We start from the raw sequence: 12,668 nt of genomic DNA on the forward strand, positions 1-12,668 counted from the left end.
CAGCCGTTTGAGCTAAGATTTTAAAATTATTCACATAATGAAAACCTATACTTTGTCTCGGGCGAGTTTCCCATTCGAATGCATGTAACAGTGAGAAACACACTGTCTTGGTGAAATAAAGCGTTTTTGAACAACTTCATATAAATCGCTGTAACTTTTGATAGAGGACTCAGACAAACATGTTCATGGCTTTATCTTATAGAACTCAATATCCCCGTGCTGGGCAAACAGGTTTTGCAGCCGACTGAGCTAAGATTTTAAAATTATTCACATAATGAAAACCTATACTTTGTCTCGGGCGAGTTTCCCATTCAAATGCATGTAACAGTGAGAAACGCATTGTCTTGGCGAAAGAAAGCGTTTTTGAACAACTTCATATAAATCGCTGTATCTTATGATAGAAGACTCAGACACACATGTGTTACGGCTGTGGCCATAAGAACACTGTGTGGGCTGTTTGTTCTGTGTCTCTTTACTGTGTTTAAGACTCTTTACAGGTCCCTCCCCTAATGAAGAGTAGTGAGCAGGTGATTGGACCATGGAACAGGTGACCACATTCAAAAAGCCGCTCTGACAGCTCCAGGGAGAGAGAGAGAGAGTGTGTGGAACGAGCGAGTAGCCTGACAGCCGTCGCAGTCCTGACCCTGGTTTTCCCAGCCTGTGTTTATCTTGTGTATTTGTGGGAGTGTGAATTGTAAAAGCCGCTCCTAGTGCATTAGCTGAGAGCTTAGGCACTCGTGGGCTGAAGCGGAAGGGGTGAGCTGCCTTTTCTTTTGGAATCGTTTTCTCCTGTTTTCTTGGTCAGGGAGCGAGGGATAGCTCTGTCATTTGTTTGTTCTTTTTTCTTTCTTAGGGTTTAGTTAGTCTCTTCTGGTGGGACTTAGTTGGTTTTGTTTATTATTTTGGCCTGGGCTCACCCTGGAGCTATGCTTCTTGTCCTTAAATAAAATCACTTTTTTTACTCACAACTGGTTTGGATGTTTGGCTTGGGAACCAGGGCGGGGATTTGTCTCTCTCTCCTCCAACCTTATGTGCGTCCCTACCCGCCTAGACTAGGGGCGTAACACATGTTTATGGCTTTATCTTATAAAACTCAATATCTCCGTGCTGGGAAAACAGGTTTTGCAGCCGTTTGAGCTAAGATTTTAAAATTATTCACATAATGAAAACCTATACTTTGTCTGAGGCGAGTTTCCCATTCAAATGCATGTAACAGTGAGAAACACACTGTCTTGGCGAAATAAAGCGTTTTTGAACAACTTCATATAAATCGCTGTAACTTTTGATAGAGGTCTCAGACAAACATGTTTATGGCTTTATCTTATAAAACTCAATATCTCCGTGCTGGGCAAACAGGTTTTGCAGCCGTTTGAGCTAAGATTTTAAAATTATTCACATAATGAAAACCTATACTTTGTCTCGGGCGAGTTTCCCATTCAAATGCATGTAACAGTGAGAAACGCATTGTCTTGGCGAAAGAAAGAGGTTTTGCAGCCGTTTGAGCTAAGATTTTAAAATTATTCACATAATGAAAACCTATACTTTGTTTCAGGCGAGTTTCCCATTCGAATGCATGTAACAGTGAGAAACACACTGTCTTGGCGAAAGAAAGCATTTTCGTACAACTTCATATAAATCGCTGTAACTTTTGATAGAAGACTCAGACAAACATGTTCATGGCTTTATCTTATAGAACTCAATATCCCCGTGCTGGGCAAACAGGTTTTGCAGCCGATTGAGCTAAGATTTTAAAATTATTCACATAATGAAAACCTATACTTTGTCTCGGGTGAGTTTCCCATTCAAATGCATGTAACAGTGAGAAACACACTGTCTTGGCGAAAGAAAGCGTTTTTGAACAACTTCCTATAAATCGCTGTAACTTTTGATAGAGGACTCAGACAAACATGTTCATGGCTTTATCTTATAGAACTCAATGTCCCCGTGCTGGGCAAACAGGTTTTGCAGCCGTTTGAGCTAAGATTTTAAAATTATTCACATAATGAAAACCTATACTTTGTTTCAGGCGAGTTTCCCATTCGAATGCATGTAACAGTGAGAAACACACTGTCTTGGCGAAAGAAAGCATTTTCGTACAACTTCATATAAATCGCTGTAACTTTTGATAGAAGACTCAGACAAACATGTTCATGGCTTTATCTTATAGAACTCAATATCCCCGTGCTGGGCAAACAGGTTTTGCAGCCGATTGAGCTAAGATTTTAAAATTATTCACATAATGAAAACCTATACTTTGTCTCGGGTGAGTTTCCCATTCAAATGCATGTAACAGTGAGAAACACACTGTCTTGGCGAAATAAAGCGTTTTTGAACAACTTCATATAAATCGCTGTAACTTTTGATAGAAGACTCAGACAAACATGTTTATGGCTTTATCTTATAAAACTCAATATCTCCGTGCTGGGCAAACAGGTTTTGCAGCCGTTTGAGCTAAGATTTTAAAATTATTCACATAATGAAAACCTATACTTTGTTTCAGGCGAGTTTCCCATTCAAATGCATGTAACAGTGAGAAACACACTGTCTTGGCGAAAGAAAGCATTTTCGTACAACTTCATATAAATCGCTGTAACTTTTGATAGAGGACTCAGAAAAACATGTTCATGGCTTTATCTTATAAAACTCAATATCTCCGTGCTGGGCAAACAGGTTTTGCAGCCGTTTGAGCTAAGATTTTAAAATTATTCACATAATGAAAACCTATACTTTGTCTCGGGCGAGTTTCCCATTCAAATGCATGTAACAGTGAGAAACGCATTGTCTTGGCGAAAGAAAGAGGTTTTGCAGCCGTTTGAGCTAAGATTTTAAAATTATTCACATAATGAAAACCTATACTTTTTTTCAGGCGAGTTTCCCATTCAAATGCATGTAACAGTGAGAAACACACTGTCTTGGTGAAATAAAGCGTTTTTGAACAACTTCATATAAATCGCTGTAACTTTTGATAGAAGACTCAGACAAACATGTTTATGGCTTTATCTTATAGAACTCAATAACCCCGTGCTGGGCAAACAGGTTTTGCAGCCGATTGAGCTAGGATTTTAAAATTATTCACATAATGAAAACCTAGACTTTGTCTCGGGTGAGTTTCCCATTCAAATGCATGTAACAGTGAGAAACACACTGTCTTGGCGAAAGAAAGCGTTTTTGAACAACTTCATATAAATCGCTGTAACTTTTGATAGAGGACTCAGACAAACATGTTCATGGCTTTATCTTATAGAACTCAATATCCCCGTGCTGGGCAAACAGGTTTTGCAGCCGACTGAGCTAAGATTTTAAAATTATTCACATAATGAAAACCTATACTTTGTCTCGGGCGAGTTTCCCATTCAAATGCATGTAACAGTGAGAAACGCATTGTCTTGGCGAAAGAAAGCGTTTTTGAACAACTTCATATAAATCGCTGTAACTTATGATAGAAGACTCAGACACACATGTGTTACGGCTGTGGCCATAAGAACACTGTGTGGGCTGTTTGTTCTGTGTCTCTTTACTGTGTTTAAGACTCTTTACAGGTCCCTCCCCTAATGAAGAGTAGTGAGCAGGTGATTGGACCATGGAACAGGTGACCACATTCAAAAAGCCGCTCTGACAGCTCCAGGGAGAGAGAGAGAGAGTGTGTGGAACGAGCGAGTAGCCTGACAGCCGTCGCAGTCCTGACCCTGGTTTTCCCAGCCTGTGTTTATCTTGTGTATTTGTGGGAGTGTGAATTGTAAAAGCCGCTCCTAGTGCATTAGCTGAGAGCTTAGGCACTCGTGGGCTGAAGCGGAAGGGGTGAGCTGCCTTTTCTTTTGGAATCGTTTTCTCCTGTTTTCTTGGTCAGGGAGCGAGGGATAGCTTTGTCATTTGTTTGTTCTTTTTTCTTTCTTAGGGTTTAGTTAGTCTTTTCTGGTGGGACTTAGTTGGTTTTGTTTATTATTTTGGCCTGGGCTCACCCTGGAGCTATGCTTCTTGTCCTTAAATAAAATCACTTTTTTTACTCACAACTGGTTTGGATGTTTGGCTTGGGAACCAGGGCGGGGATTTGTCTCTCTCTCCTCCAACCTTATGTGCGTCCCTACCCGCCTAGACTAGGGGCGTAACACATGTTTATGGCTTTATCTTATAAAACTCAATATCTCCGTGCTGGGAAAACAGGTTTTGCAGCCGTTTGAGCTAAGATTTTAAAATTATTCACATAATGAAAACCTATACTTTGTCTGAGGCGAGTTCCCCATTCAAATGCATGTAACAGTGAGAAACACACTGTCTTGGCGAAATAAAGCGTTTTTGAACAACTTCATATAAATCGCTGTAACTTTTGATAGAGGTCTCAGACAAACATGTTTATGGCTTTATCTTATAAAACTCAATATCTCCGTGCTGGGCAAACAGGTTTTGCAGCCGTTTGAGCTAAGATTTTAAAATTATTCACATAATGAAAACCTATACTTTGTCTCGGGCGAGTTTCCCATTCAAATGCATGTAACAGTGAGAAACGCATTGTCTTGGCGAAAGAAAGAGGTTTTGCAGCCGTTTGAGCTAAGATTTTAAAATTATTCACATAATGAAAACCTATACTTTGTTTCAGGCGAGTTTCCCATTCGAATGCATGTAACAGTGAGAAACACACTGTCTTGGCGAAAGAAAGCATTTTCGTACAACTTCATATAAATCGCTGTAACTTTTGATAGAAGACTCAGACAAACATGTTCATGGCTTTATCTTATAGAACTCAATATCCCCGTGCTGGGCAAACAGGTTTTGCAGCCGATTGAGCTAAGATTTTAAAATTATTCACATAATGAAAACCTATACTTTGTCTCGGGTGAGTTTCCCATTCAAATGCATGTAACAGTGAGAAACACACTGTCTTGGCGAAAGAAAGCGTTTTTGAACAACTTCCTATAAATCGCTGTAACTTTTGATAGAGGACTCAGACAAACATGTTCATGGCTTTATCTTATAGAACTCAATGTCCCCGTGCTGGGCAAACAGGTTTTGCAGCCGATTGAGCTAAGATTTTAAAATTATTCACATAATGAAAACCTATACTTTGTTTCAGGCGAGTTTCCCATTCAAATGCATGTAACAGTGAGAAACGCATTGTCTTGGCGAAAGAAAGAGGTTTTGCAGCCGTTTGAGCTAAGATTTTAAAATTATTCACATAATGAAAACCTATACTTTGTTTCAGGCGAGTTTCCCATTCAAATGCATGTAACCGTGAGAAACGCATTGTCTTGGCGAAAGAAAGCGTTTTTGAACAACTTCATATAAATCGCTGTAACTTTTGATAGAAGACTCAGACACACATGTTTATGGCTTTATCTTATAAAACTCAATATCTCCGTGCTGGGCAAACAGGTTTTGCAGCCGTTTGAGCTAAGATTTTAAAATTATTCACATAATGAAAACCTATACTTTTTTTCAGGCGAGTTTCCCATTCAAATGCATGTAACAGTGAGAAACACACTGTCTTGGCGAAATAAAGCGTTTTTGAACAACTTCATATAAATCGCTGTAACTTTTGATAGAGGTCTCAGACAAACATGTTTATGGCTTTATCTTATAAAACTCAATATCTCCGTGCTGGGCAAACAGGTTTTGCAGCCGTTTGAGCTAAGATTTTAAAATTATTCACATAATGAAAACCTATACTTTGTCTCGGGCGAGTTTCCCATTCAAATGCATGTAACAGTGAGAAACGCATTGTCTTGGCGAAAGAAAGAGGTTTTGCAGCCGTTTGAGCTAAGATTTTAAAATTATTCACATAATGAAAACCTATACTTTGTTTCAGGCGAGTTTCCCATTCAAATGCATGTAACCGTGAGAAACGCATTGTCTTGGCGAAAGAAAGCGTTTTTGAACAACTTCATATAAATCGCTGTAACTTTTGATAGAAGACTCAGACAAACATGTTTATGGCTTTATCTTATAGAACTCAATATCCCCGTGCTGGGCAAACAGGTTTTGCAGCCGTTTGAGCTAAGATTTTAAAATTATTCACATAATGAAAACCTATACTTTGTCTCGGGCGAGTTTCCCATTCAAATGCATGTAACAGTGAGAAACGCATTGTCTTGGCGAAAGAAAGCGTTTTTGAACAACTTCATATAAATCGCTGTAACTTTTGATAGAAGACTCAGACACACATGTTTATGGCTTTATCTTATAAAACTCAATATCTCCGTGCTGGGCAAACAGGTTTTGCAGCCGTTTGAGCTAAGATTTTAAAATTATTCACATAATGAAAACCTATACTTTGTTTCAGGCGAGTTTCCCATTCAAATGCATGTAACAGTGAGAAACACACTGTCTTGGCGAAATAAAGCGTTTTTGAACAACTTCATATAAATCGCTGTAACTTTTGATAGAGGTCTCAGACAAACATGTTTATGGCTTTATCTTATAAAACTCAATATCTCCGTGCTGGGCAAACAGGTTTTGCAGCCGTTTGAGCTAAGATTTTAAAATTATTCACATAATGAAAACCTATACTTTGTCTCGGGCGAGTTTCCCATTCAAATGCATGTAACAGTGAGAAACGCATTGTCTTGGCGAAAGAAAGAGGTTTTGCAGCCGTTTGAGCTAAGATTTTAAAATTATTCACATAATGAAAACCTATACTTTGTTTCAGGCGAGTTTCCCATTCAAATGCATGTAACAGTGAGAAACACACTGTCTTGGCGAAATAAAGCGTTTTTGAACAACTTCATATAAATCGCTGTAACTTTTGATAGAAGACTCAGACAAACATGTTTATGGCTTTATCTTATAGAACTCAATAACCCCGTGCTGGGCAAACAGGTTTTGCAGCCGATTGAGCTAGGATTTTAAAATTATTCACATAATGAAAACCTATACTTTGTTTCGGGCGAGTTTCCCATTCAAATGCATGTAACCGTGAGAAACACACTGTCTTGGCGAAATAAAGCGTTTTTGAACAACTTCATATAAATCGCTGTAACTTTTGATAGAAGACTCAGACAAACATGTTTATGGCTTTATCTTATAGAACTCAATAACCCCGTGCTGGGCAAACAGGTTTTGCAGCCGTTTGAGCTAAGATTTTAAAATTATTCACATAATGAAAACCTATACTTTTTTTCAGGCGAGTTTCCCATTCAAATGCATGTAACAGTGAGAAACGCATTGTCTTGGCGAAAGAAAGCGTTTTTGAACAACTTCATATAAATCGCTGTAACTTTTGATAGAAGACTCAGACACACATGTTTATGGCTTTATCTTATAAAACTCAATATCTCCGTGCTGGGCAAACAGGTTTTGCAGCCGTTTGAGCTAAGATTTTAAAATTATTCACATAATGAAAACCTATACTTTGTTTCAGGCGAGTTTCCCATTCAAATGCATGTAACCGTGAGAAACGCATTGTCTTGGCGAAAGAAAGCGTTTTTGAACAACTTCATATAAATCGCTGTAACTTTTGATAGAGGACTCAGAAACACATGTTTATGGCTTTATCTTATAAAACTCAATATCTCCGTGCTGGGCAAACAGGTTTTGCAGCCGTTTGAGCTAAGATTTTAAAATTATTCACATAATGAAAACCTATACTTTGTCTCGGGCGAGTTTCCCATTCAAATGCATGTAACAGTGAGAAACGCATTGTCTTGGCGAAAGAAAGAGGTTTTGCAGCCGATTGAGCTAAGATTTTAAAATTATTCACATAATGAAAACCTATACTTTGTCTCGGGCGAGTTTCCCATTCAAATGCATGTAACAGTGAGAAACACACTGTCTTGGCGAAAGAAAGCATTTTTGTACAACTTCATATAAATCGCTGTAACTTTTGATAGAAGACTCAGACAAACATGTTCATGGCTTTATCTTATAGAACTCAATATCCCCGTGCTGGGCAAGCAGGTTTTGCAGCCGATTGAGCTAAGATTTTAAAATTATTCACATAATGAAAACCTATACTTTGTTTCAGGCGAGTTTCCCATTCAAATGCATGTAACAGTGAGAAACGCATTGTCTTGGCGAAAGAAAGCGTTTTTGAACAACTTCATATAAATCGCTGTAACTTTTGATAGAAGACTCAGACACACATGTTTATGGCTTTATCTTATAAAACTCAATATCTCCGTGCTGGGCAAACAGGTTTTGCAGCCGTTTGAGCTAAGATTTTAAAATTATTCACATAATGAAAACCTATACTTTGTTTCAGGCGAGTTTCCCATTCAAATGCATGTAACAGTGAGAAACACACTGTCTTGGCGAAAGAAAGCATTTTTGTACAACTTCATATAAATCGCTGTAACTTTTGATAGAAGACTCAGACAAACATGTTCATGGCTTTATCTTATAGAACTCAATATCCCCGTGCTGGGCAAGCAGGTTTTGCAGCCGATTGAGCTAAGATTTTAAAATTATTCACATAATGAAAACCTATACTTTGTCTCGGGCGAGTTTCCCATTCAAATGCATGTAACAGTGAGAAACACACTGTCTTGGCGAAAGAAAGCATTTTCGTACAACTTCATATAAATCGCTGTAACTTTTGATAGAAGACTCAGACAAACATGTTCATGGCTTTATCTTATAGAACTCAATATCCCCGTGCTGGGCAAACAGGTTTTGCAGCCGATTGAGCTAAGATTTTAAAATTATTCACATAATGAAAACCTATACTTTGTCTCGGGTGAGTTTCCCATTCAAATGCATGTAACAGTGAGAAACACACTGTCTTGGCGAAAGAAAGCGTTTTTGAACAACTTCATATAAATCGCTGTAACTTTTGATAGAAGACTCAGACAAACATGTTTATGGCTTTATCTTATAGAACTCAATATCCCCGTGCTGGGCAAACAGGTTTTGCAGCCGTTTGAGCTAAGATTTTAAAATTATTCACATAATGAAAACCTATACTTTTTTTCAGGCGAGTTTCCCATTCAAATGCATGTAACAGTGAGAAACGCATTGTCTTGGCGAAAGAAAGAGGTTTTGCAGCCGATTGAGCTAAGATTTTAAAATTATTCACATAATGAAAACCTATACTTTGTTTCAGGCGAGTTTCCCATTCAAATGCATGTAACAGTGAGAAACGCATTGTCTTGGCGAAAGAAAGCGTTTTTGAACAACTTCATATAAATCGCTGTAACTTTTGATAGAAGACTCAGACAAACATGTTCATGGCTTTATCTTATAGAACTCAATATCCCCGTGCTGGGCAAACAGGTTTTGCAGCCGATTGAGCTAAGATTTTAAAATTATTCACATAATGAAAACCTATACTTTGTCTCGGGTGAGTTTCCCATTCAAATGCATGTAACAGTGAGAAACACACTGTCTTGGCGAAAGAAAGCGTTTTTGAACAACTTCATATAAATCGCTGTAACTTTTGATAGAGGACTCAGACAAACATGTTTATGGCTTTATCTTATAGAACTCAATGTCCCCGTGCTGGGCAAACAGGTTTTGCAGCCGATTGAGCTAAGATTTTAAAATTATTCACATAATGAAAACCTATACTTTGTTTCAGGCGAGTTTCCCATTCAAATGCATGTAACCGTGAGAAACGCATTGTGTTGGCGAAAGAAAGCGTTTTTGAACAACTTCATATAAATCGCTGTAACTTATGATAGAAGACTCAGACACACATGTGTTACGGCTGTGGCCATAAGAACACTGTGTGGGCTGTTTGTTCTGTGTCTCTTTACTGTGTTTAAGACTCTTTACAGGTCCCTCCCCTAATGAAGAGTAGTGAGCAGGTGATTGGACCATGGAACAGGTGACCACATTCAAAAAGCCGCTCTGACAGCTCCAGGGAGAGAGAGAGAGAGTGTGTGGAACGAGCGAGTAGCCTGACAGCCGTCGCAGTCCTGACCCTGGTTTTCCCAGCCTGTGTTTATCTTGTGTATTTGTGGGAGTGTGAATTGTAAAAGCCGCTCCTAGTGCATTAGCTGAGAGCTTAGGCACTCGTGGGCTGAAGCGGAAGGGGTGAGCTGCCTTTTCTTTTGGAATCGTTTTCTCCTGTTTTCTTGGTCAGGGAGCGAGGGATAGCTTTGTCATTTGTTTGTTCTTTTTTCTTTCTTAGGGTTTAGTTAGTCTTTTCTGGTGGGACTTAGTTGGTTTTGTTTATTATTTTGGCCTGGGCTCACCCTGGAGCTATGCTTCTTGTCCTTAAATAAAATCACTTTTTTTACTCACAACTGGTTTGGATGTTTGGCTTGGGAACCAGGGCGGGGATTTGTCTCTCTCTCCTCCAACCTTATGTGCGTCCCTACCCGCCTAGACTAGGGGCGTAACACATGTTTATGGCTTTATCTTATAAAACTCAATATCTCCGTGCTGGGAAAACAGGTTTTGCAGCCGTTTGAGCTAAGATTTTAAAATTATTCACATAATGAAAACCTATACTTTGTTTCAGGCGAGTTTCCCATTCGAATGCATGTAACAGTGAGAAACACACTGTCTTGGCGAAAGAAAGCATTTTCGTACAACTTCATATAAATCGCTGTAACTTTTGATAGAAGACTCAGACAAACATGTTCATGGCTTTATCTTATAGAACTCAATATCCCCGTGCTGGGCAAACAGGTTTTGCAGCCGATTGAGCTAAGATTTTAAAATTATTCACATAATGAAAACCTATACTTTGTCTCGGGTGAGTTTCCCATTCAAATGCATGTAACAGTGAGAAACACACTGTCTTGGCGAAAGAAAGCGTTTTTGAACAACTTCCTATAAATCGCTGTAACTTTTGATAGAGGACTCAGACAAACATGTTCATGGCTTTATCTTATAGAACTCAATGTCCCCGTGCTGGGCAAACAGGTTTTGCAGCCGATTGAGCTAAGATTTTAAAATTATTCACATAATGAAAACCTATACTTTGTTTCAGGCGAGTTTCCCATTCAAATGCATGTAACAGTGAGAAACACACTGTCTTGGCGAAAGAAAGCGTTTTTGAACAACTTCCTATAAATCGCTGTAACTTTTGATAGAGGACTCAGACAAACATGTTCATGGCTTTATCTTATAGAACTCAATGTCCCCGTGCTGGGCAAACAGGTTTTGCAGCCGATTGAGCTAAGATTTTAAAATTATTCACATAATGAAAACCTATACTTTGTTTCAGGCGAGTTTCCCATTCAAATGCATGTAACAGTGAGAAACGCATTGTCTTGGCGAAAGAAAGCGTTTTTGAACAACTTCATATAAATCGCTGTAACTTTTGATAGAAGACTCAGACACACATGTTTATGGCTTTATCTTATAAAACTCAATATCTCCGTGCTGGGCAAACAGGTTTTGCAGCCGTTTGAGCTAAGATTTTAAAATTATTCACATAATGAAAACCTATACTTTTTTTCAGGCGAGTTTCCCATTCAAATGCATGTAACAGTGAGAAACACACTGTCTTGGCGAAATAAAGCGTTTTTGAACAACTTCATATAAATCGCTGTAACTTTTGATAGAGGTCTCAGACAAACATGTTTATGGCTTTATCTTATAAAACTCAATATCTCCGTGCTGGGCAAACAGGTTTTGCAGCCGTTTGAGCTAAGATTTTAAAATTATTCACATAATGAAAACCTATACTTTGTCTCGGGCGAGTTTCCCATTCAAATGCATGTAACAGTGAGAAACGCATTGTCTTGGCGAAAGAAAGAGGTTTTGCAGCCGTTTGAGCTAAGATTTTAAAATTATTCACATAATGAAAACCTATACTTTGTTTCAGGCGAGTTTCCCATTCAAATGCATGTAACAGTGAGAAACGCATTGTCTTGGCGAAAGAAAGAGGTTTTGCAGCCGTTTGAGCTAAGATTTTAAAATTATTCACATAATGAAAACCTATACTTTGTTTCAGGCGAGTTTCCCATTCGAATGCATGTAACAGTGAGAAACACACTGTCTTGGCGAAAGAAAGCATTTTCGTACAACTTCATATAAATCGCTGTAACTTTTGATAGAAGACTCAGACAAACATGTTCATGGCTTTATCTTATAGAACTCAATATCCCCGTGCTGGGCAAACAGGTTTTGCAGCCGATTGAGCTAAGATTTTAAAATTATTCACATAATGAAAACCTATACTTTGTCTCGGGTGAGTTTCCCATTCAAATGCATGTAACAGTGAGAAACACACTGTCTTGGCGAAAGAAAGCGTTTTTGAACAACTTCCTATAAATCGCTGTAACTTTTGATAGAGGACTCAGACAAACATGTTCATGGCTTTATCTTATAGAACTCAATGTCCCCGTGCTGGGCAAACAGGTTTTGCAGCCGATTGAGCTAAGATTTTAAAATTATTCACATAATGAAAACCTATACTTTGTTTCAGGCGAGTTTCCCATTCAAATGCATGTAACAGTGAGAAACACACTGTCTTGGCGAAAGAAAGCGTTTTTGAACAACTTCCTATAAATCGCTGTAACTTTTGATAGAGGACTCAGACAAACATGTTCATGGCTTTATCTTATAGAACTCAATGTCCCCGTGCTGGGCAAACAGGTTTTGCAGCCGATTGAGCTAAGATTTTAAAATTATTCACATAATGAAAACCTATACTTTGTTTCAGGCGAGTTTCCCATTCAAATGCATGTAACAGTGAGAAACGCATTGTCTTGGCGAAAGAAAGCGTTTTTGAACAACTTCATATAAATCGCTGTAACTTTTGATAGAAGACTCAGACACACATG

This window comes from Diplotaxodon limnothrissa, linkage group LG3 (assembly GCF_057381915.1).
Source record: "Diplotaxodon limnothrissa isolate DT_005_m linkage group LG3, D_limnothrissa_male_GT1.1, whole genome shotgun sequence".
Taxonomy (NCBI): domain Eukaryota; kingdom Metazoa; phylum Chordata; class Actinopteri; order Cichliformes; family Cichlidae; genus Diplotaxodon; species Diplotaxodon limnothrissa.